Source organism: Taurulus bubalis, assembly GCF_910589615.1.
Source record: "Taurulus bubalis genome assembly, chromosome: 19".
NCBI classification, from domain to species: domain Eukaryota; kingdom Metazoa; phylum Chordata; class Actinopteri; order Perciformes; family Cottidae; genus Taurulus; species Taurulus bubalis.
Window position 1 is genome coordinate 8,365,236 of NC_136607.1, and position 22,766 is coordinate 8,388,001.

A 22,766-nucleotide genomic window follows, 5' to 3' on the forward strand; every position below is an offset into this window, starting at 1 on the left:
AGATTAAGAGAATATGACAAGTAAACCTGTGAATACATAGGAAGAGAGTGTTAAACTAAAACGCAGGTTAGGAAATACATTATCATAACAACACTCAGGTTCCCCCGACTCTTGAGTTTAACCAGTCAATGATTGTCCAGTCCCAGTACACTGGTTTAGCCATATGAACCCATAAATGTTGTGGCCAAATGACTACAATAAACAGTTTATTGTTTTATTCCAGCTAAATGACAAAGCCAGAGTTGACAATTTTAGGATCTTGATGGAGTTGGAGAAAGAAGATGGGAGGTTAGAAAAACAACACGTGGAACACACTTTGGTTTGAAGTAGGAAGAGAGAAGAAGAGCGTGGGCAGGAGAGGAGGATGTCATGGGAAAGTGTTTGTTAAAGAGGAAGAATAGAAGCAGTCATGATGGGAGGGCGGTGATAACAAGTACCGTTATTAAAGCTTCCTCTAATAAATGCTCTACACTCCGTTGAGGAGCAGAGACGAAAACATCGGGCTGAGCCTTAGTATCCATGCATCCATGAAAAGGTCTGTACTTTTACTTTTCAAGACTATTTTTCATGACTTCAGAATTCGTAACTAGACGAATAAATTCAGCACTACTTTTGTCCAAAGTTAAATATTCTCTACAAATCTCTCTCGCGCGACTTTCAGGATCGATTTTGGCTTTCCATTAGTTACAGGAGAGGCTCTTAGCTGAACTGTCCATATGTCAATTGTTACCTCCAAAACCTTTGTTTTGTTTTAATTACCATCCAACAAACATCAATATTTGAGTCTTAGAAACATTTTATGACCCTCTACAAACAACCCCAAGTGGGGCCCAAACACAATTTATTAAGTATACAACCATGCTAACAGTGAGGCTAAATGCTAACTATAGCATGTGAATGTGCCCACAATGGCAATGCTAACATGTTGACACTAAGCAAGTATAATATTAACCATGTCAATCCATCTTCATTATGGCATTTTAGCATGCTAACATTTGCCAGGTAGCACTTAACACAAAGTACAGCTAAACTTGATGGATATGTCATTAGTATTTATATAAACTTAATTCCTTGACAACTTGCACCTGGTGATGGTGCCAAATGAAAAGTCAGAAAAGTAAATGCAGAATGCAAATAATCTAGTCACAAACAGGAATGTCTTCAAAATGCATATACAGCATATATACAAATACACACACAACCTATGTGACAAAACAGAGACTTTTCACTCAAAGCCACACGTCAACCCCATGGCGCCACTGGAGGACAAGTCAGATGATCACCAAAATCAGTATGCTCACCATAAATATTTATATGAAGCCTAATGGCAATACATCCAGTAGCCTGGTTTCAGTCCGGACCAAAGCGGTAGACATTGTCTTCATGAGAACAGCATAAATGCTGGTGTGTGTTTGTATGTCATCTGCCACTGATCATCATGTACATTAAAGTTTCTCTTGTCTTGTGAGTCTTTGACCCAACCATCACAGGGACTCAAGTTATTCCTTCATCACTTTAATTGCACAAAAAATGTAATACAAGCATATCACACAATCCAATGTTGTCACAGCTTGAGCTGCTCAGCAAAGCAAAATCACACTGAAACATGAAAAAAAAAAAAGTCATAACATACAATAATAAAAAACTCACTCATAAATAGTTAAAGTTGAGCAGGTATAAGAGAGATGCTCTTCTTTGCCCCACAATTTATTTAGTCCACATTTTTGGTAAATTTGGATTTTCTGAGACGTTTTCTTATGTTCTCCATTCTTAAACAATTGCTTTGTTATGTGGTTCTTCCACATAGAGGTCAGCGTTCAGACTCAGCTGCACATCAGCACATGGAGCAAGAGAGGATCAAGTGTTTTAGTTCACTTCAGTAGGACGAATACACATGGCTTAAACCACAAACTGTCCTTTTAAAGGCCAGTCTCTCTCTGCCTCTGCACCATTCAGTTTGTAGTATGAAAACGATTAATATTTTAACTGCATGTGCTATACATTTTTTTCATGTAAAAACACTTTTTTACATATCTAATTTGAAAATAAATGAAACTTCAAATATTTTCCTCAAAATAGTCTTTGTTATGGCCGCTAATGCAAATATTACCCTTTTTGTGGTGTCTAAAAATTTCATTACTCCGCAGCTTATGGGAGACATTCTGAATTCCCTTGTAAATGCATGTGAATGTTAACCTTAGCTCTCACTTTCCAGTTAAAAAGGGTTCAAACTCTTTTCAAGATTCAGGATCAAGCACAAGATGATACAATATCCTAATTTTTTTTCTTCTTTTGGATTAAATTCCTATTTTCATACTCAATAAAAGCTAAGACAGCTGGCCATTGTCATCCTTTTCAGTCCGTTCTCAAAATGTCCTCTCTAATTTGCTAACATTTATTATGTTAAAGCAGGACTATTGTAGATGAGTGCTTTGAGCTTTGAACTTTGTCTGGCTGGCAACATTCAAGTTAATATCGTAACTTTTGTCTACTTTTGAGCCAGAAACCTCATTATTTCACAGTTTAATTAAGGAAAAGTTATCTCAAGTGTCCATAAGGAACAGTAAGACCAGATAGATCCTCCTCATCTATTACAACTCCTAGCCTTTGTACTTTTGTACTGTAAAAACATCATGGTTGAGTTTACAAAATCTCTCATTTTGTCAAACAAAAACTGGTGTTTTCACTCTGATTTGACCTTTTAGTTGTGGTAATATAATTATGCGATACGTCTATGCAGCCACAGCTGTTTTAAAATGTTCTATGTTTACTGTACCTCGCAATAAAACAAATTAGGTTATTTTCACAGAGATTAATAGAAACATCCCATTTTCTTTGCATTTTGGCAATCAAGCGATCAGGCACTGCACCCATTACACACTGAAAACACACTGATCAGAACGTCTCCATCCACAGACGGAGGGCTCTGGGTTTAGGGGGTCACTTATGGAGTTGGAGGTTAAAAAATAAGCACTCATGGGTCATACATTGGGTTGCTGAAGTTTGTGCCGCGGTCATTGCTGTCCATAAGAGGGCCATAAGATATATGTCTGGAATGGAGAGGAAGTAGAGAAAAAACAGTGAGAGAGATGTTGAAGGGAGAGAAAGGAATAAGATGATATTTAAATACGATAAATAGATCATATACAGACTTCTCTTTTGGTTAAACACACATTTTAGAGATACTCTGATGCTTGAAATACTAATGAATTTACTATAGTAAAAATATATATTTTCAATAAAACATTCTAACTAATTAAATTCCATTCATCTTCATTGTGGTGGCAGAAATCTCAGAGACAGATATCTTTAAAAACAACTTTGACGAATAAAACACCCCACACAATGTCATCACTTGAGTTGTACTACATACACAATAACATGTTATTGCACTTGTAATTAGTTTGAGCTCTGGACTCACCGGATTTTGTAGTAGTAAATTCCAACCAACGCTAGGAGGACAGTCACCATGAACACAAAGATAATAACTGCAATACTTCCTGGAGAGAGAAAGAGAGAGACAATAAGTATCATAGGATCCATTGTTTGTAAAAAAACAAAAAAACAGTTTAAGGACCTTCTGCTTAAGTTTCTTCCGACATTACTTACTTTCCCCCTTTACACAATACTCCTGAACTTATATCTTCAGTTTACTTATCGCTTACATTACATCGTTAATTTGTTTGTGTTACTCAGGATGGTTCCGTCAAAGGTCCAATTGAAATACATGTTTCTTAAATTCATTGCAAATTGTTTTTTATAATTAAAATGGAAGGAAAAAAGTTATCTGGGCAAATATCAGATATGTCTTAATTGGCCATACTGCTGGTTTTAGGCCGCATTGTGCCTATAAACCCGGGGTTGTGCGACAGTGTGGAAGGGTCAATTAAATGGCCCATAAGAGTAATAGTTATATGATTGAACCTTTTGCAATGGCCCACTGATCGCTGGTTGCGTGATTGGCCAACGCAGAGAAACATGGGGTGGTAGTTCTCCAAAAAGAAATTCCGTTTAAAATTTTCTACGAAGGCTGCCGTGTTATTTGCTGGCATCTCCAGTTGGTGCCCTTACACACTGCTCCCATTCATGGATATCTGGCAGTGGTTGACTGACCAACATGCATTGCCATAACACTATCAAAGCACAGCAAAAATCAAGTTTAAAAATTAATTTGAGACAAAATCTAACAGGATTATTTTTGTTTTGGATTTACAATGTTTAAAAATGTATTACTGCCATTTATGTTTTTTATGAGGTTGCAGATCGTGTCATAATTCAAACACACCTCATAGTTCCCTTATTGGTCGGACCCATACAATACGTGGCTGGTCTCAACTGATTATACTTTTATCTTCTGGTACAATGCACCATGACCTTAAGATAATGTCTATGCCAGCATACCACGCCGACCTTTGAGCTGAAGTATTAATTAGTCATGTTGTGGCCGGAAACTGAATCAAGCACATAGCTGCAGGTCTATTACTATTTGTGGGATGGCACTGATGCCCTGACATTTTTTTCAGACAGCTGTCACACTCCAAGTCACTCCTCTTATCTGGAAGCAGAATTCGATCAATAAGCACCGCCTTGGGAAATTAAGCTGTCTCCAACATCTCCCTCTCAGTTTAAAGTTGAAGTTGGCTGGCTGACAGAGTAATAGATTACTTTGTTGCGTTTTAACAGTGATCTGGGAGCACACTTTGTAGTGATCTGAAGGCTCCGTTGTATGCTCTGACGAAATGTCATTTTTGTTTGATGTAGATAATCAAACCAATCTTCAACCAATCATGGAACAAAGCGTTCCGATCCTTGAACTCATTTGGCGTTAGGTGGCTGGAATGGAAGACTGAGGTTCGTGGGACACAGTTCCCTCCTACTTTGTGTTGACACGGAAACAATTTCAGAAAAGCTGTGTCACAATGCAAATATTTAATGAAAAACTATTTTAAAATACTTTGTTTCTTTTCTTGCTTTCTCCGGCCACAGCAAAACAAGATGGTCTGACCAGGGCCGATTAAATCAACTAAACCACGTAGGGCGCTGACCATGAACCACAACTTCTCTGGTTCAAATCAGGCCTGGGACCTTTGTTGCAGATAATTCCCCATCTCTTGCTCCCTTCATTTTCCGCCATCTCTCTACTGTCATAAAGGAATACAACGGACAATAATAATGATAATATAGAAACGATAAGTTACACCTGTAGAAACCAGCTCTCAAGACAATTGCTCACTTGGTTGTTTTCTAACATTGCATAACTTTGTTTGTTGTGTAAGCATGCTAACATTAGCCAATTAGCACTAAACACAAAGTACAGCAGAGGCTGATGGGAATGTTGCTAGTTGTGCAGGTATTTGGCATACATGCCAGTGTAAAGGACAAATTGAAATTAGGACTTTATGATAGCAAGGAAAAGTTAAGGTATCATGTTATTACAATTGATACTGAGAGGTCTGCACCACATTTCATGGAAACCAACCCAATAGTTGTTGAGACATTTCTTTAAAAAAACAAAAGTATTAACCTCTGTGACTCTTCCAGAAAACGTTGTACTCTGGTTCTTTCCCCTAAATTTCAGTTAAAGGCACAAGGGTTTAAATGTTGCTCCTTGGCCTCTGAAAGTCTCTGCTTCAGGCGTAGGCACTGACCGATGGACCAGAAACCATCGCAGTTGAAACTGTTACCAGTCTAATTTGTTTTCAGATGTGATGCAATCAAACAGGAATTTTCAGTTTTCAGTTCTGTTAAAGCGTATAACTGCAGATAAATAATTATACATTTAGTTAAGTTTGTGGGGCCATTTCTTGGCACTTTGTTCTTTGGTTCATTTTTTTTTCATTCAAAGGCCGTCACATTTTGATGTTTGAGGACAGATGGACCATTTACATCAGAAACAAATGATTGCATGCAGTTTACTGGCAATATGATTTGACTATGCTTTCATATAATTACTTATTTAAAAAAATGGAGATGTAGGCACCCTGGGCCCAACTAATAGAGCCCCAAACAGCTATAAATATATTCTGATGTTCAGAAATTAAAAGTATTGAATTATATTATTCTTAACATTGTATCACAAAATAACTAACAAAAGGCACCCTAAGCACTTAAAAGCATGCAACTCAATTATATAGCATACTATGTGTACTTCTACCACTTTACATTAATATTAACTCAACCTCTCTTCAACTCTTCACTTTTAATAAACATTTGACTGCAATACTTTTACTATGCAGTAATAATAGTTGTACTTTGAATAGTTCAAAATTTTACATTAATAACATGTTTGAGTACTCCTACAACTGACAATGACAACATTCCCAGTCAGATAAAGGGTGAAAGGTAAAGTAAGAGTGTTTGCAGAGGGCCTAAAAAAATCATTAAATCCGCCCCCTGAAACACACCCAGGTCGGATTTCTTGAAACATAATGCAGGTAATTTCCAATTAGACGTGGTCATTGCTTGCTTTGACTTAACCGCTTTGGTCATTGATTTGTTTGTACTAAATATGCTAAGCCTTGACTATTTCTCTTGTATAACCATGACATTCACTAATAATTCTGAATGAAATATCTTTACAGCTTTTGGATAGATTGCTTTGAAATATGTGATATATACATATAGTCCCTAAAGTATGAATTCTACGTCAAAGTCTCATTAAATTATCTCTGTGATGTTGTATAGCTACTCTTGGTACAAACATTCATGATCCCTAGACAATGCATTTTTTAAATATCTTGAAAGCTATAAGAAAAACTAATGGTTTTTGAAAACTTTGATGGTCTTACCTACTTTTTGTTCAGACAAATTATCAAACGTCACCATTCTTGTCGCTACATACCTGAGCTCAGAGCCTCGGACTTATGTCCTTGTACCAGTGTGGTGTTTTGGGTGGCTCTGGTCGTGGAGGTGCTGCTGGTGGTGGTACTAGTGGTACTTGTTGTGCCGGTGTTTTGGGTGGTGATGGGGCTGGTGGCTGTACTGGTGGTACTTGTTGGGCCGGTGTTTTGGGTGGTGATGGGGCTGGTGGTGATACTGGTGGTACTTGTTGGGCCGGTGTTTTGGGTGATGATGGGGCTGGTGGTGATACTGGTGGTACTTGTTGGGCCGGTGTTTTGGGTGGTGATGGGAGTGGTGGTGGTACTGGTTGTACTTGTTGGGCCGGTGTTTTGGGTGGTGATGGGAGTGGTGGTGCTACTGGTTGTACTTGTTGAGCTGGTGTTTTGGGTGGTGATAGGGCTGGTGGTGGTACTGGTTGTACTTGTTGAGCTGGTGTTTTGGGTGGTGATAGGGCTGGTGGTGGTACTGGCTGTACTTGTTGAGCCGGTGTTTTGGGTGGTGATGGGGGTGGGGCTTGTTCTGATGCTAGAGTCCTGGGTGTCAGTTGTGATAGATAATGAAATTGTAGTTGTTGTCCCCTGTGTTGTTATTGCACCTGACAACAGCAGACCTGCAATTTAAAACAAACATTGTGTTTAAAAGTACATTCTGGCAGCAATGCGTTTCAACAGATTTAAGAGCAAGCATAAAACAGCTATTCTTGTTATTACGGGCCCCACAGTCCCTGAGGACACCATACAGGGATATAATGGACTTACGCTCCATGTATTTTACACATTACGGTCAGTTTACTCAGCATGTGTTCCCCTAAAGATCACCCTGGTGATGTCATGTCAGGGAAGATGTCATTATGATGTAATCATGTAGTTGAAATGTAGTCTAAATCACTTGATCACCCCTTTAATATGAATTGCGTGTTTTTTTATGTATACCGTTTGTAACGTGGCAAATACAAACAGCACACCTGGAACACTTGAAAGCTCCGGGGGTTTCGCCACTAATAACAGAAACAAAAACGGAATAAGATGCCTTAAAATCCAACCAGGAAGACGAGGCAGAAAAATGAATCAGCAAAACAGGTGGGTGGATGTAAAGTTAGCTAGCTTCAAGGCCAAACACGGTTAGCAACAGAGTGGTGGCTATAAGCCCGTTTACAGTGTCTTACAATCAAACATTCATACATATATAAAGACATATCAGTCTGTTAAACAGTATATTTTAATCAATTGCAAATCTTAATTCTCATGTTTTAGTCTTCCCCCAGCCTCATTCTGTAACTGTTTTGGTCACACAGTATTTGACTCTGAGATGTGTTTCTATGTCCAGCAAATGGCTCACATACCTGGAATCCCACCAACTGAAATCGTAGATGTACTGCCTGTTGTGTGGTTCATAAAGATGGACTGAAAAAAAGCTGTTTCATCCAGCCTTTGAGTTTGATCCTTTTTGGGGATTATTTAATCGTCAGGGAGATCATTTTAATTTTTTCTAAGCAAAGGAATGTGAATCATCAGTCATACTGAAAAAAATACTTGTGTATGGTGGTATTTCAAACTAATAACAATAATTTTATTTAAAATCAAATAAGACTAATCATACAGCAGAGAAAAGTACAGAGGCCAACGCATATTTACGGGTCTATAATGCAACGTTATGAAGTTTTGGGAATATTTCATGGCATCAGTCAGAGACAGTTTTAAAGTGGATCTTCATAACTAAACCATGAGCAATACGTGATTAAGACCATAATAATGATCATATTTATTTGATTAATTATTATTTTGTATTAAACTTTATTCATGAAGCATTTTTCAAAGCGTGAAGTGCTCTACAAATAAAGCAATACTTTTGAATAAGGGCAAATAGACACTAAAAGACATGGTTTAATATATTTGTATTGTAAGTGCATGCAGCATTTCCAATGTGTAGTAAAAGAGTATTAATTGACAACATAGTTATTAGTTCCAGATAATGCAAATTGATGGAATACATTTTTTAAAGCTGTTCATATTTTCTTTTTTGTCCGATTTTTTCTGGCTGATTCTTCTTTCACTGTTTGAACAACATAGGTTGTTTTGTGACACACTGAATAATATTGTTTGGTTTAAATATAGAACTGGGATAATTCCTGAGGTCAGAAAGTCAATTCCTAACAGAAAGTCAATGATTTCACTCAACACATTATGCCATGATGCAATAACTCCATTACTACCCCCAGGTTTCAAAACTGTTTTTCACAGTCAAAGTTAAGAAGAAACAAAAATATTTCCCACCCCTGTGCATTAATGCTACCTACACAAATGTGTTTAATCACTACACATTTTAAAGAGTGAAAATATCCAATGTACTTTCTTACATAGTGTTTGTTTTTTACAGCTCAGCACCAAATGTTACACAACAAAGAAGCATTCTGTTGTGTAACATGAACCCTCATCAGGGAGAGCCGGCTTGTGATTTTAACTATGTATTGAATAATACCTAACATTTTTTTAGTCCAGTGAAAAAAGTCTGTTTAGAAACGATGTAGCTTGAATTGTTCAGAAAATGTCGAAACAAGCCTCAAATGGGTAATAATCTCACGCAGACAGCGACTGAAATTACACTTTGAGAGATTTTTAAGAATTCCAAGAGTTTACACAACACCAAATAGTAAGAGGGACCTTTTTGCAATGGAGTGGTATGTCAGCATTCCCTCCACCTCCTTCAGCAAAACTTTTCTTCAATTTATTCAGACGTGATCTTCCACATATTCCGACTCGCTATAGAGACATTGATAAGTCTTGTACACAAAAAGACAAAGAGAAATCAGATGTTAAGACTGGTCACCACATCAAATAGCATGCATTGATATCAGTGTTTACTTACTTAATATCAGAGCCTGCAGGCTGACCCTCATCATAGTGCTGTTTTCAATCTTCATAAACATTTGTGTAGCTGCAGCTCTGCTCTCTATGCTCCCTGTGGACAGATGTAGTGTGTGGCTGCCTGTGGTTGCAGTGACTGATTTTAAGAGCCTGGAGGCGAGGCTACGTGATGACTGAGTCACGGAAAAGAAAAAAACTAAAGGCAGCCCGGTCTTGGTTTGAAGCTGTTTCAATGAGGACATAAGGGACCAGTGTGTATGCTTTAGTGGCATCTAGTGGTGATGCTGCAGATTGCATCCAACTGAATATCACACACACCCCTCCCTTTCCAAGGCTTCTGAATACTTACAGTTGAAGTAAGAACGTGAAAGTAAAGTACTAGTGAGCTTATTGTACTAATAGTTTTCAATATTATTTCACTAATATTCCTAAAGGTGATTGTAATGTGCTATATTATGAAGTGACTATAGGTATTCTATATTGTTAAGTTACTTTCCTCAACCCCTCAGTGTAATATCGCAAAAATATCCCCGTATTTATGTATATCAATTAAAAGCAACAAGTTTTAAATACACACCATCTAACATATAATAAAAATATGTTTGCACACACACACTCCCCCACACTCCCAATAGTATGAATTCTAGGTCAACGGTCTCAATAAATTATCTCTGTGATGTTGTATAGCTACTATCGTTATGAACATTCATGGTTCCCAGACGTTGCATTTAGACGTCAAACAGTGAATTTTCCTCTTGTGCTACCAATTGATTGACATTTATTGTTGTAATTTAAATAGGTTGACAGCTATAAGAAGAACTAATGATGGTCTCACCTACTTTTTGTTCAGACATAATTATCAAATGTTAGCATTCTTGTCGCTACATACCTGAGCTCAGAGCCTTGGACTTATGTCCTTGTACCAGTGTGGTGGAGGTGGTGGAGGTGCTGCTGGTGGTGGTACTGCTGGAACTGTGGCTAGCAGCGGCACAGAGGCTGAGGGAGTCCGGCCTGTTGTTGGGGAACTGGCCTGTGTGCCGACAGGGAACCGCCGTCCGGAGACCCCACCCCCCTCTCAAGGGACGGATCCAAGACGTCCCAGCAGACCATGGGTGGGTGGAGGGGAGCCGGCGGCGCGCACTGCTCTGGGGTGCCGGGCTCGGGGGTGCAGGGCTCGGGGGTGCAGGTCGGGACGGCCATCGGACACGGGGGGCCAGAATAGGCCGGGGAGCCGGCAGGACACGGGGGGCCGGAATAGGGCGGGACTGGGGCTGGCAGCGGCTCAGGGGGCCGGAATAGGGCGGGACTGGGGCTGGCAGCGGCTCGGGGGCGGGAGCCGGGACTGGGGCTGGCAGCGGCTCGGGGGCGGGAGCCGGGACTGGGGCTGGCAGCGGCTCGGGGGCGGGAGCCGGGACTGGGGCTGGCAGCGGCTCGGGGGCGGGAGCCGGGACTGGGGCTGGCAGCGGCTCGGGGGCGGGAGCCGGGACTGGGGCTGGCAGCGGCTCGGGGGCGGGAGCCGGGACTGGGGCTGGCAGCGGCTCGGGGGCGGGAGCCGGGACTGGGGCTGGCAGCGGCTCGGGGGCGGGAGCCGGGACTGGGGCCGGCAGCGGCTCGGGGGCGGGAGCCGGGACTGGGGCCGGCAGCGGCTCGGGGGCGGGAGCCGGGACTGGGGCCGGCAGCGGCTCGGAGGCGGGAGCCGGGACTGGTCAGAACACCGACTAAATACCCGGGATCAGCTGGGCCGCCAACCGAAGACGAAGAGACGGGCTCAGCCGGATTGCTGGCAGAAGGCAGGCGCCGACAGGATATGGGGAGCTGAGGTCGGCTCCAGCGCGGAGGCGACAACCGGGCCCGGCGCGGACTGCAGTGCAGGAGCAGCAGCGGGGACCTGACGCCGCCGTCAACGCAGCCCATATGTTTGGGCCGCCGGATCAGGAACCCTTGAGGCAGGAGTCTTGCCCCTCATATCCCAAGCTATGGCCATCAGTGTCACAAAAGAACAAACACACAGTCGCTGGCCATGGACTTGCCATGGCAGGACCGGGAAAAAGGTTGAAATAAAATAAAAAGTTGCAGGCTGGGTCCAGGTGTGGTCAGATCGTTCTGTTACATGGTGATTTACGGAGAGGGCCCAAGAGCCACAGCAACAGTTCAAAAATAATTTATTCTAAATAAAACAAAAGACAAGGCTTCAAAAAACACTAGTATCAAACAGAAAGGTGGAACACGGACAGGCAACACACAGTAAGATCTCACCCGGGAACAGAAGACATACAGGACTTAAGTACAAGAGGAAGGTGTGGGTGATTAGACACAGGAGGAAACAATCAGTACACAATCAACAGACAGGAAGTGCAGAGGAACAGAGGACACACGAGACAGGACTTCAGAATAAAGCAGGAACCCAGAAAACCCCAAACCGTGACAGTACTGGCTGTACTTGTTGCGTCTGTGTTTTGAGTAGTGATGGCGAGATGAAGCTTCCTGAAGCATTGAAGCTTTCCATCCAATTGGTTCGCTCATGTCCCGGAGCTTCATGGAGCTTCATTTGCTCTACTGCGCCACCAAGTGGACAATAGATGTAAAACAGGCAGAGTGATCATAACGACACCATGGCTTTGGTGTGTGAAGCTTTAAATGGAATAAATTATGTTTGTGACGCCAATACATCAATTATTAACTTATTAATATTGTGTCTATCTTTATGATATATTGGCGGGGTCAAAATCAAAATTCGAAACAAATTGGGAGAGGGTTGTGATGTGACTGTGGGTCAGTGGTTAGAATATCTGACTTTCAGTCAGAGGATCGGTGTTTCAAACCTCAGCTCCGCTTGTTGATGTGTCCAATATTTTTAAATTAAAAATAAGAACTTCTCCACAGTGCTGGGCTTTTTGAGACTATTTCGCCTGCTTTATAAAATACCCTTTCACAGGCACACATGAAGCTGGTACAGAGAGGAAGGGGGGAAATTCATTGAGTTTCTCTGCCTCTTATATTTCAAATCGCACGGCAAACCCACAAACTATTTTCTGAATCAGTCACGTGGTACGGCCGGCTCGCGAGGCTTCGAACGTCACCGTATACGTCATCGACACAAGCCTCGATACGCGCTTCACCAAAATCTACCTGGATTACTCGACACGCGCATCGAAGCCTCGACACGAAAGGACACATCACTAGTTTTGAGTGGTGATGGCACTGGCTGTACTTGTTGGGCCGGTGTTTTGGGTGGTGATGGGGCTGGTGGTGGTACTGGTTGTACTTGTTGAACCGGTGTTTTGGGTGGTGATGTAGCTGGTGGTGGAACTAGCTGTACTTGTTGGGCCGGTGTTTTGGGTGGTGATGGCGCTGGTGGTGGTACTGGCTGTACTTGTTGCGTCTGTGTTTTGGGTGGTGATGGTACTGGTGGTACTTGTTGGGCCGGTGTTTTGAGTAGTGATGGGGCTGGTGGTGGTACTGGTAGTACTTGGTGGGCCGGTGTTTTGGGTGGTGATGGGGCTGGTGGTGGTACTGGTGGTACTTGTTGGGCCGGTGTTTTGGGTGGTGATGGGGCTGGTGGTGGTACTGGCTGTACTTGTTCCGTCTGTGTTTTGGGTGATGATGGGGCTGGTGGTGATACTGGTGGTACTTGTTAAGCCGGTGTTTTGGGTGGTGATGGGGTGGGTGGTACTGGCTATTCTTGTTGGGCCGATGTGTTGGGTGGTAATGGGGATGGTGGTGGTACTGGTGGTAATGGTGGTACTTGTTGGGCCGGTGTTTTTGGGTGGTGATGGAGATGGTGGTGGAAAGTTGGAACACGGAGGAACACGGAGGAACACGGACAGGCAACACACAGTAAAATCTCACCCGGGAACAGAAGACATACAGGACATAAGTACAAGAGGAAGGTGTGGGTGATTAGACACAGGAGGAAACAATCAGTAGACAATCAACAGACAGGAAGTGCAGAGGAACAGAGGACACACGAGACAGGACTTCAGAATAAAGCAGGAACCCAGAAAACCCCAAACCGTGACAGTAGTGGCTGTATTTGTTGGGACGGTGTTTTGGGTGGTGTTGGGGCTGGTGGTGGTACTGGCTGTACTTGTTGGGTCGGTGTTTTGGATGGTGATGGGGCTGGTGGTGATACTGGTGGTACTTGTTGGGCCGGTGTTTTGGGTGGTGATGAGGCTGGTGGTGGTACTGGTTGTACTTGTTGAGCCGGTGTTTTGGGTGGTGATGGGGCTGTTGGTGGTACTTGTTGGGCCGGTGTTTTGGGTGGCAATGGGGCTGGTGGTGGTACTGGCTGTACTTGTTGCGTCTGTGTTTTGGGTGGTGATAGGGCTGGTGGTGGTACTGGTTGTACTTGTTGAACCGGTGTTTTGGTTGGTGATGTAGCTGGAACTAGCTGTACTTGTTGGGCCGGTGTTTTGGGTGGTGATGGGGCTGGTGGTGGTACTGGCTGTACTTGTTGCGTCTGTGTTTTGGGTGGTGATGGTACTGGTGGTACTTGTTGGGCCGGTGTTTTGGGTGGTGATGGGACTGGTTGTGGTACTGGCTGTACTTGTTGGGCCGGTGTTGTGGGTGGTGATGGGGTTGGTGGTGGTACTGGTGGTACTTGTTGGGCCGGTGTTTTGGGTGGTGATGGGACTGGTAGTGGTGCTGGTGGTACTTGTTGGGCCGGTGTTTTTGGTGATGATGGGGCTGGTGGTGATACTGGTGGTACTTGTTGGGCCGGTGTTTTGGGTGGTGATGGTCGGGGTTGTGGTACTGGCTATACTTGTTGGGCTGGTGTTTTGGGTGGTGATGGGGCTGGTGGTGGTACTAGCTGTACTTGTTGGGCCGGTGTTTTGGGTGGTGATGGGACTGGTAGTGGTACTGGCTGTACTTGTTGCATCTGTGTTTTGGGTGGTGATGGTACTGGTGGTACTTGTTGGGCCTGTGTTTTGGGTAGTGATGGGGCTGGTGGTGGTACTGGTGGTACTTGTTGGGCCGGTGTTTTGGGTGGTGATGGGGCTGTTGGTGGTACTTGTTGCGTCTGTGTTTTGGGTGGCAATGGGGCTGGTGGTGGTACTGGCTGTACTTGTTGCGTCTGTGTTTTGGGTGGTGATAGGGCTGGTGGTGGTACTGGTTGTACTTGTTGAACCGGTGTTTTGGTTGGTGATGTAGCTGGTGGTGGAACTAGCTGTACTTGTTGGGCCGGTGTTTTGGGTGGTGATGGGGCTGGTGGTATTGGTGGTACTTGTTGGGCCGGTGTTTTGGGTGGTGATGGGGATGGTGGTGGCACTGGCTGTACTTGTTGGGCCGGTGTGTTGGGTGGTGATAGGGCTGGTGGTGGCACTGGCTGTACTTGTTGCGTCTTTGTTTTGGGTGGTGATGGGGCTGGTGGTGGTACTTGTTGGGCCGGTGTTTTGGGTGGCAATGGGGCTGTTGGTGGTACTGGCTGTACTTGTTGCGTCTGTGTTTTGGGTGGTGATAGGGCTGGTGGTGGTACTGGTTGTACTTGTTGAACCGGTGTTTTGGTTGGTGATGTAGCTGGAACTAGCTGTACTTGTTGGGCCGGTGTTTTGGGTGGTGATGGGGCTGGTGGTGGTACTGGCTGTACTTGTTGCGTCTGTGTTTTGGGTGGTGATGGTACTGGTGGTACTTGTTGGGCCGGTGTTTTGGGTGGTGATGGGACTGGTTGTGGTACTGGCTGTACTTGTTGGGCCGGTGTTGTGGGTGGTGATGGGGTTGGTGGTGGTACTGGTGGTACTTGTTGGGCCGGTGTTTTGGGTGGTGATGGGACTGGTAGTGGTGCTGGTGGTACTTGTTGGGCCGGTGTTTTTGGTGATGATGGGGCTGGTGGTGATACTGGTGGTACTTGTTGGGCCGGTGTTTTGGGTGGTGATGGGCGGGGTTGTGGTACTGGCTATACTTGTTGGGCTGGTGTTTTGGGTGGTGATGGGGCTGGTGGTGGTACTAGCTGTACTTGTTGGGCCGGTGTTTTGGGTGGTGATGGGACTGGTAGTGGTACTGGCTGTACTTGTTGCATCTGTGTTTTGGGTGGTGATGGTACTGGTGGTACTTGTTGGGCCTGTGTTTTGGGTAGTGATGGGGCTGGTGGTGGTACTGGTGGTACTTGTTGGGCCGGTGTTTTGGGTGGCAATGGGGCTGTTGGTGGTACTGGCTGTACTTGTTGCGTCTGTGTTTTGGGTGGTGATAGGGCTGGTGGTGGTACTGGTTGTACTTGTTGAACCGGTGTTTTGGTTGGTGATGTAGCTGGAACTAGCTGTACTTGTTGGGCCGGTGTTTTGGGTGGTGATGGGGCTGGTGGTGGTACTGGCTGTACTTGTTGCGTCTGTGTTTTGGGTGGTGATGGTACTGGTGGTACTTGTTGGGCCGGTGTTTTGGGTGGTGATGGGACTGGTTGTGGTACTGGCTGTACTTGTTGGGCCGGTGTTGTGGGTGGTGATGGGGTTGGTGGTGGTACTGGTGGTACTTGTTGGGCCGGTGTTTTGGGTGGTGATGGGACTGGTAGTGGTGCTGGTGGTACTTGTTGGGCCGGTGTTTTTGGTGATGATGGGGCTGGTGGTGATACTGGTGGTACTTGTTGGGCCGGTGTTTTGGGTGGTGATGGGCGGGGTTGTGGTACTGGCTATACTTGTTGGGCTGGTGTTTTGGGTGGTGATGGGGCTGGTGGTGGTACTAGCTGTACTTGTTGGGCCGGTGTTTTGGGTGGTGATGGGACTGGTAGTGGTACTGGCTGTACTTGTTGCATCTGTGTTTTGGGTGGTGATGGTACTGGTGGTACTTGTTGGGCCTGTGTTTTGGGTAGTGATGGGGCTGGTGGTGGTACTGGTGGTACTTGTTGGGCCGGTGTTTGGGGTGGTGATGGGGCTGGTGGTGGTCCTGGTTGTACTTGTTGGGCCGGTGTTTTGGGTGGTGATGAGGCTGGTGGTGGTACTAGCTGTACTTGTTGGGCCGGTGTTTTGGGTGGTGATGGGGCTGGTGGTGGTACTGGCTGTACTTGTTGCGTCTGTGTTTTGGGTGGTGATGGTACTGGTGGTACTTGTTGGGCCGGTGTTTTGGGTGGTGATGGGGCTGGTGGTGGTAATGGTGGTACTTGTTGGGCCGGTGTTTTGGGTGGTGACGGGGTTGGTGGTGATACTTGTGGTACTTGTTGGGCCGGTGTTTTTGGTGTTGATGGTGGTGGGGCTTGTGCTGGTCCTGATGCTAGAGTCCTGGGTGTCAGTTGTGATAGATAATGAAATTGTCGAAATTGTAGTTGTTGTCCCCTGTGTTGTTAATGCACCTGACAACAGCAGACCTGCAATTTAAAACATACATTGTGTTCAAAATACATTCTGGCGGCAATGCGTTTCAACAGATTTAAGAGCAAGCATAAAACAGCTATTCTTGTTGTTATTACGGGCCCCACAGTCCCTGAGGACACCATTCAGGGATGATAATGGGCTTACGCTCCATGTATTTTACACATTACGGTCAGTTTACTCAGCATGTGTTCCCTTAAAGATCACCCTGGTGATGTCATGTCATTGAATATGTCATTATGATGTAATCATGGAATTGAAATACTAAATCACTTGATCACCCCTTTAATATGAATTGTGTGTTGTTTTATATATACTGTTTGTAACGTGGCAAATACAAACGGCACACCTGGAACACTTGAAAGCTCCGGGGATTTCGCCACTAACAAGAGAAACAAAAAACGAATAAGATGCCTTAAAATCCAACAAGGAAGACGAGGCAGAAAAATGAATCAGCAAAACAGGTGGGTGGATGTAAAGTTAGCTAGCTTCAAGGCCAAACACGTTTAGCAACAGAGTGGTGGCTATAATCATGTTTACAGTGTCAGTCTGTTAAACAGTATATTTTAATCTTTCCCCCAGCCTCATTCTGTAACTGTTTTGGTCACACAGTATTTGACTCTGAGATGTGTTTCTCTGTCCAGCAAATGGCTCATATGCCTTGAATCCCACCAACTGAAATCCAACTGCAATTGTAGATGTTCTGCCTGTTGTGTGCTTTATAAAGATAGACTGAAAAAAAGCTGTTTCATCCAGCCTTCGAGTTTGATACTTTTTTAGGGATTATTAAATCGTCAGGGAGATAATAAAAATAAATAAATAAGCAAAGCGATGTGAATCATCATAGTCATACTGAAAAAAATACTTGTTCATGGTGGTATTTCAAACTAATAACAAGACTTATATTTAAAATCAAATAAGACAAATCATACAGCAGAGAAAAGTACAGAGGCCAACGCATATTTACGGGTCTATAATCAACGTTATGGAGTTTTTGGAATGTTTCATGGCATCAGTCAGAGACAGTTTTAAGTGGATCTTCATAACTAAACCATGAGCAATACGTGATCAAGACCATAATAATAATAATAATAATAATGATGCTATTTATTTTAATTATTATTATTATTATTATTATTTTGTAATCAACTTTATTCATGAAGCATTTTTCAAAGCGTGAAGTGCTCTACAGAGAAAACAAATTAAATTTTTAAATTAAATTTTTAGGTTAAATTCCCGATGTGACGTATGTGTCACATTGATTTTCATGATTTTTTTATATCCGTTTTTCCAAGAAATGTGCTCACAGCAGGTTCAATATATAAACATATTTCATATATTGAATACAATATTATACATTGAATTAAGATGTCCAGAGTTGGATATGTTTATTAAGCATTAGGATTTTTAAACGGGTGAATCTTACCTTTAACAACGAAAAACAAGCTTTTTTAAATTTAGCACTTCCTTCAGATCTGTCACAACCTGGAGCAGACATCTTGGAATGGGTGTTATAGGAACACAAAATCACATGACCTTGTCACATGACCCACCAAGATGTTCAGTAGATGTCACTTTCATGAGTTAAAATCTAGGATGAAGCTGTATATGGAACTTTCCAGAACATTTAAAGGACGTGTGACACCTGTGTCAACGTGGGTCCTTATGTGCATTTGTTGGGCTCTGGTGAGTATTTGTTTGAGGCTGCTCAACAGTGTATTTGGGATTGCGTCAAAATATGTTTGTTCTATGAAGGAACATTTCACCCAGCCTATATGAACAAAATGTAAGACTGAATGATGAAGTGAAACAAAATGGCAACTATGAAAAAAATCACATGATAAATTAATGTATGTTTAGTCATAGGAATGCTACAATTGCACAAGACACATGTTTGATTACAAGCCCAAGCATTAACCGCTTCAGGCCAAGTCAGGGAGGAGTGTCTGTTTTTTTTGTTGTTTTTTTTTGTCTGTGTGTCTGTTTTTTGCGATGGGGAGGAGGATGCCTGTGTGCCAGTGCGCCAAGGTGGGGGTAACGGCCAACCTGCCAATTCTCCTTAATATATTTTACACAACATTTTCTAATCAAATGTAATGGATCACACCCCCTATATACAGTAGTGACGCAACAGATCATAAAACTCACGCTTCGAATTGTATCAGTGATCAGTCCCGGATCGGATCAACACAAAAGAAAAAAGGGAGGAATGTAACTTTTAGAGATCTCTGATCACGTTTGTTTGCTGCCGATATTGATTGGCAATCATTGATGATCCATATTGGTAGATACAGATGCCTTCCTTGTTCTGTTCAGATGTAGCGGCTGGTCTACAAGGCTCCAGACTATTTTTTTTTTGCCAGCTTCCCAAACATATTTAAGTCAGTGTAAACCATAAAACATTCTAAATGTTATCCTTTTACTTTGTTATTGTCATCCACATTTGTTTTCTTCTTCATAAAAACACACAATTCAAATGATAAGAAAATATAAGATTGTATTTTCATCGATTAAAACTAATATTGTCATTTGTAGTTTAATGATGTATTATAAGATGCTTACAGGTATTTTAAACAGCTCATAATTCATCTATCATATCTATTTATGTTTTTGAGAAAACATCTCCTTCAAACAACTGTATTTAATCACGTTTCTCACCAACAATACATTTTATGAGATTACATGTGAACACATCATGATCACTTTATAATAGACCTTCGGCCATTTACACTGAACAGTGCCTTAACAACGAAAAAAAATAAATATTTCTGACATTAACTGTTAAACTGTTATCTTAATCTTAATTCTCATGGTTGTTGTTTCGGTTATACAGTATTTAAGTTTCTGTTTCCAGTAAATGGCTCACATACGTGGAATCCCACCAACTGGAATCCAACTGAAACTGTACTGCCTGTTGTGTGGTGATAGACCGAAATAAAGCTGTTTCATCCAGCCTTCGAGTTTGATCTTTTTGGGGGATCATTTAATCGTCAGAGAGAGAATTTCACTTTTTTCCAAGCAAAGAAATGTGAATTGTCATATTCATACTGAACAAAAAAAAAGACTTGTTTATGGTGGTATTTCAAACTAATAACAATAATTGTATTTAAAATCAATTAAGACCAGAGGTGTCAAGTAACGAAGTACAAATACTTTGTTACTTTACTTAAGTAGAACTTTTCAGTATCTATACTTTACTGGAGTATTTATCTTTGAGAACAAACATTCTAGTGATGAAGTTCAACAGATCAGATCCTCTCTCACTGACACCTGTCAGCTGTCCTTCACATCTCCACCTCATTCAACCAGACTTCATACTCTTGTTCAAGCCAACACAGACTGGACTTTTCTTTGAGTAAGAACAACTGAACTGGAAAACATCAAAAGCTCTTATTGCTTTTGTTTAAAGTTAATAAATTGCTGGTCTTTAACATACATATTTAAGGTACGGTTTAAAAAAATCTGTAAAGTTACATTACTTTTTTTACTTATTTTCATAGCCTTATTGTAACATGTATTCTTACCAATAGCAGCTCAAAACCGTCTAATTTATAGTTTTTTAATAAAGTAATAACATTAATATTGAGTTAATTGAATTAAGTTCAGAATTGGTTCGGCCCTCCACAACGGTCCAAATTTCTCATGTGGCCCCTTGGGAAAATTAATTGCCCACCCCTGCCCTATTAGTTTTCTACGCGTTTCAACATAACATTTTAAAACATTATAGTCAATATGGCCTTTAGAAAAATTATTGTTTTGGGGGAGGTGGGGTAGTGCACTATAGGCCCCTGAGACGCAGCTTAAGAGTTTGTCCTTAATGGAAAAAAAAATCTCCTTACATTACTGTTACTTTTATACTTTTAAGTAGTTTTGAAACCAGTACTTTTCCACTTTTACTGAAGTAAAAAGCTTGAGTTGATACTTCAACTTTTATAGAAGCATTTTTAAACCCTAGTATCTATACTTCTACTTGAGTAATAAATGTGAATACTTTTGACTTCCTGAATAAGACTAATGATACAGCGGAGAAAAGTACAGAAGCCAACACATATGTACGGGTCTATAATGTAATGTTATGGAGTTTTAGGAATATTTCATGGCATCAGTCAGAGTCTTAAATGGATCTTCACAACTAAACCATGAGCAATATGTGATAGACCATAAAAATAATAAGGATAATATTTATTAATATCATTATTGTTATCATTATTTTGTAATACAATATATTCATGAAGCAGTTTTCAAATTGTGAAGTGCTCTACAAAGAAAGCAGTACTTTTAAACAAAGGGAAATAGACATTAAAATATTTGTGAGGCCATGCGGCATCCCAATGTGTAGTAAAAGAGCATTAAGAACATTAATTGATTAACAAAATAGCTATTAATTGCAGACAATGTAAATTTATGGAATACATTTTTTAATTAGGTTTGTTTAATCACTGAATAATATTGGTACGTTTAAATATAAATCTGGGATATTTCCTGAAGTCCTCTTAAGCAGGCTAATGTTTCTACCTTTAATGAGTACAACCCAATTTCAAGATTCAGCCCCAACTGAAACAACATACAATGATGAAAATATAAGTGCGGGTGCAAGGCAGAGTTTACTTACATGCTAGCAGGGTGTGCAGACTGACCCTCATCCTTGTGTATTACCCCAAATCGTAGACTTGTTGTGCGCTGGATGCAGCTCTGAGTTCTGTGCTTCCCGTGGATAGCAGCAGTGAGTATGGCTGATTGTGAGCAATGAAGCAGTGAAGCAATGAAGCAATGAAGCGATGCTGCGATGCGACTTTACTTCTTCCGGAGAATAGGGAGAGGCAACGGAGATAAGAAAAAGAAAGACGAGTTACCACCCAAGGTTAACGAATGATAAATGCATTTTAATGAGAGAAAAAAAACTAAACCGAACCAAATATTTCACCTACTGTATGTCTTAAGTCAAGGTAATTTTGGGGAGTTCCAGGCTTAATTAACTCCAATGCAACTGTTCAGCAGCTTGACTTGAAGTTTAATTGAATATAATGGTCAGGAACATTTTGAGCAGAAATCCATTGCGCTTCACAGTAAACCTAATTAAAACAGATGTATCAAATTAGGATTCACTGACGGTTTTATTTGGTATTTCAAATATGATAGATTATTATTGAAATGCGTCTTTTTGGCCACTCTGAGTACCAGTACTGTGACGAAGGCTGTGACAGCCACATTCGTTTTTTAGCGTGCCTAAATATTTTACATGTACGTGCAGAATCTGTTTATAGAGATTATTAGTAAAGTGACACTATTGCTTTTTCAATTCATCATATTTAATGAGTAACTGAGTGCATGTACATTACGTAGGTAATTTGCCCAACACTATGTGTAAGAAATGGAAAGAAAGAGTTATGATAATGCACAGAGTATGAATTAGAAACAACAGTGGACAGAGGATTGAGCCTTGCGGAACGCCACATAAGAGATTATACGAGTCATACTCCAAAATAACCAAGAAGCTTTTGTCAATAACACGATATGACTGGCCACCTGGACGTCCTGGTGATGTTTGAATCAGAATCTGACAGAAAGATGGACTGCCACTAACACTTACTTTTAATATCTACTAATTGTTTAGTCTGTAAAATGTCAGGACATTGTAAAAAGTGACCTCAGTTTTTTGCAAGGTTTTTGTTTTGTTAGATGAACAGTGGAAATGCACTTTCACAACATCATTGTTATTGTTTGTTATATCATTATAAAACAGACAAAAGCTTTAAAGCCTCACATT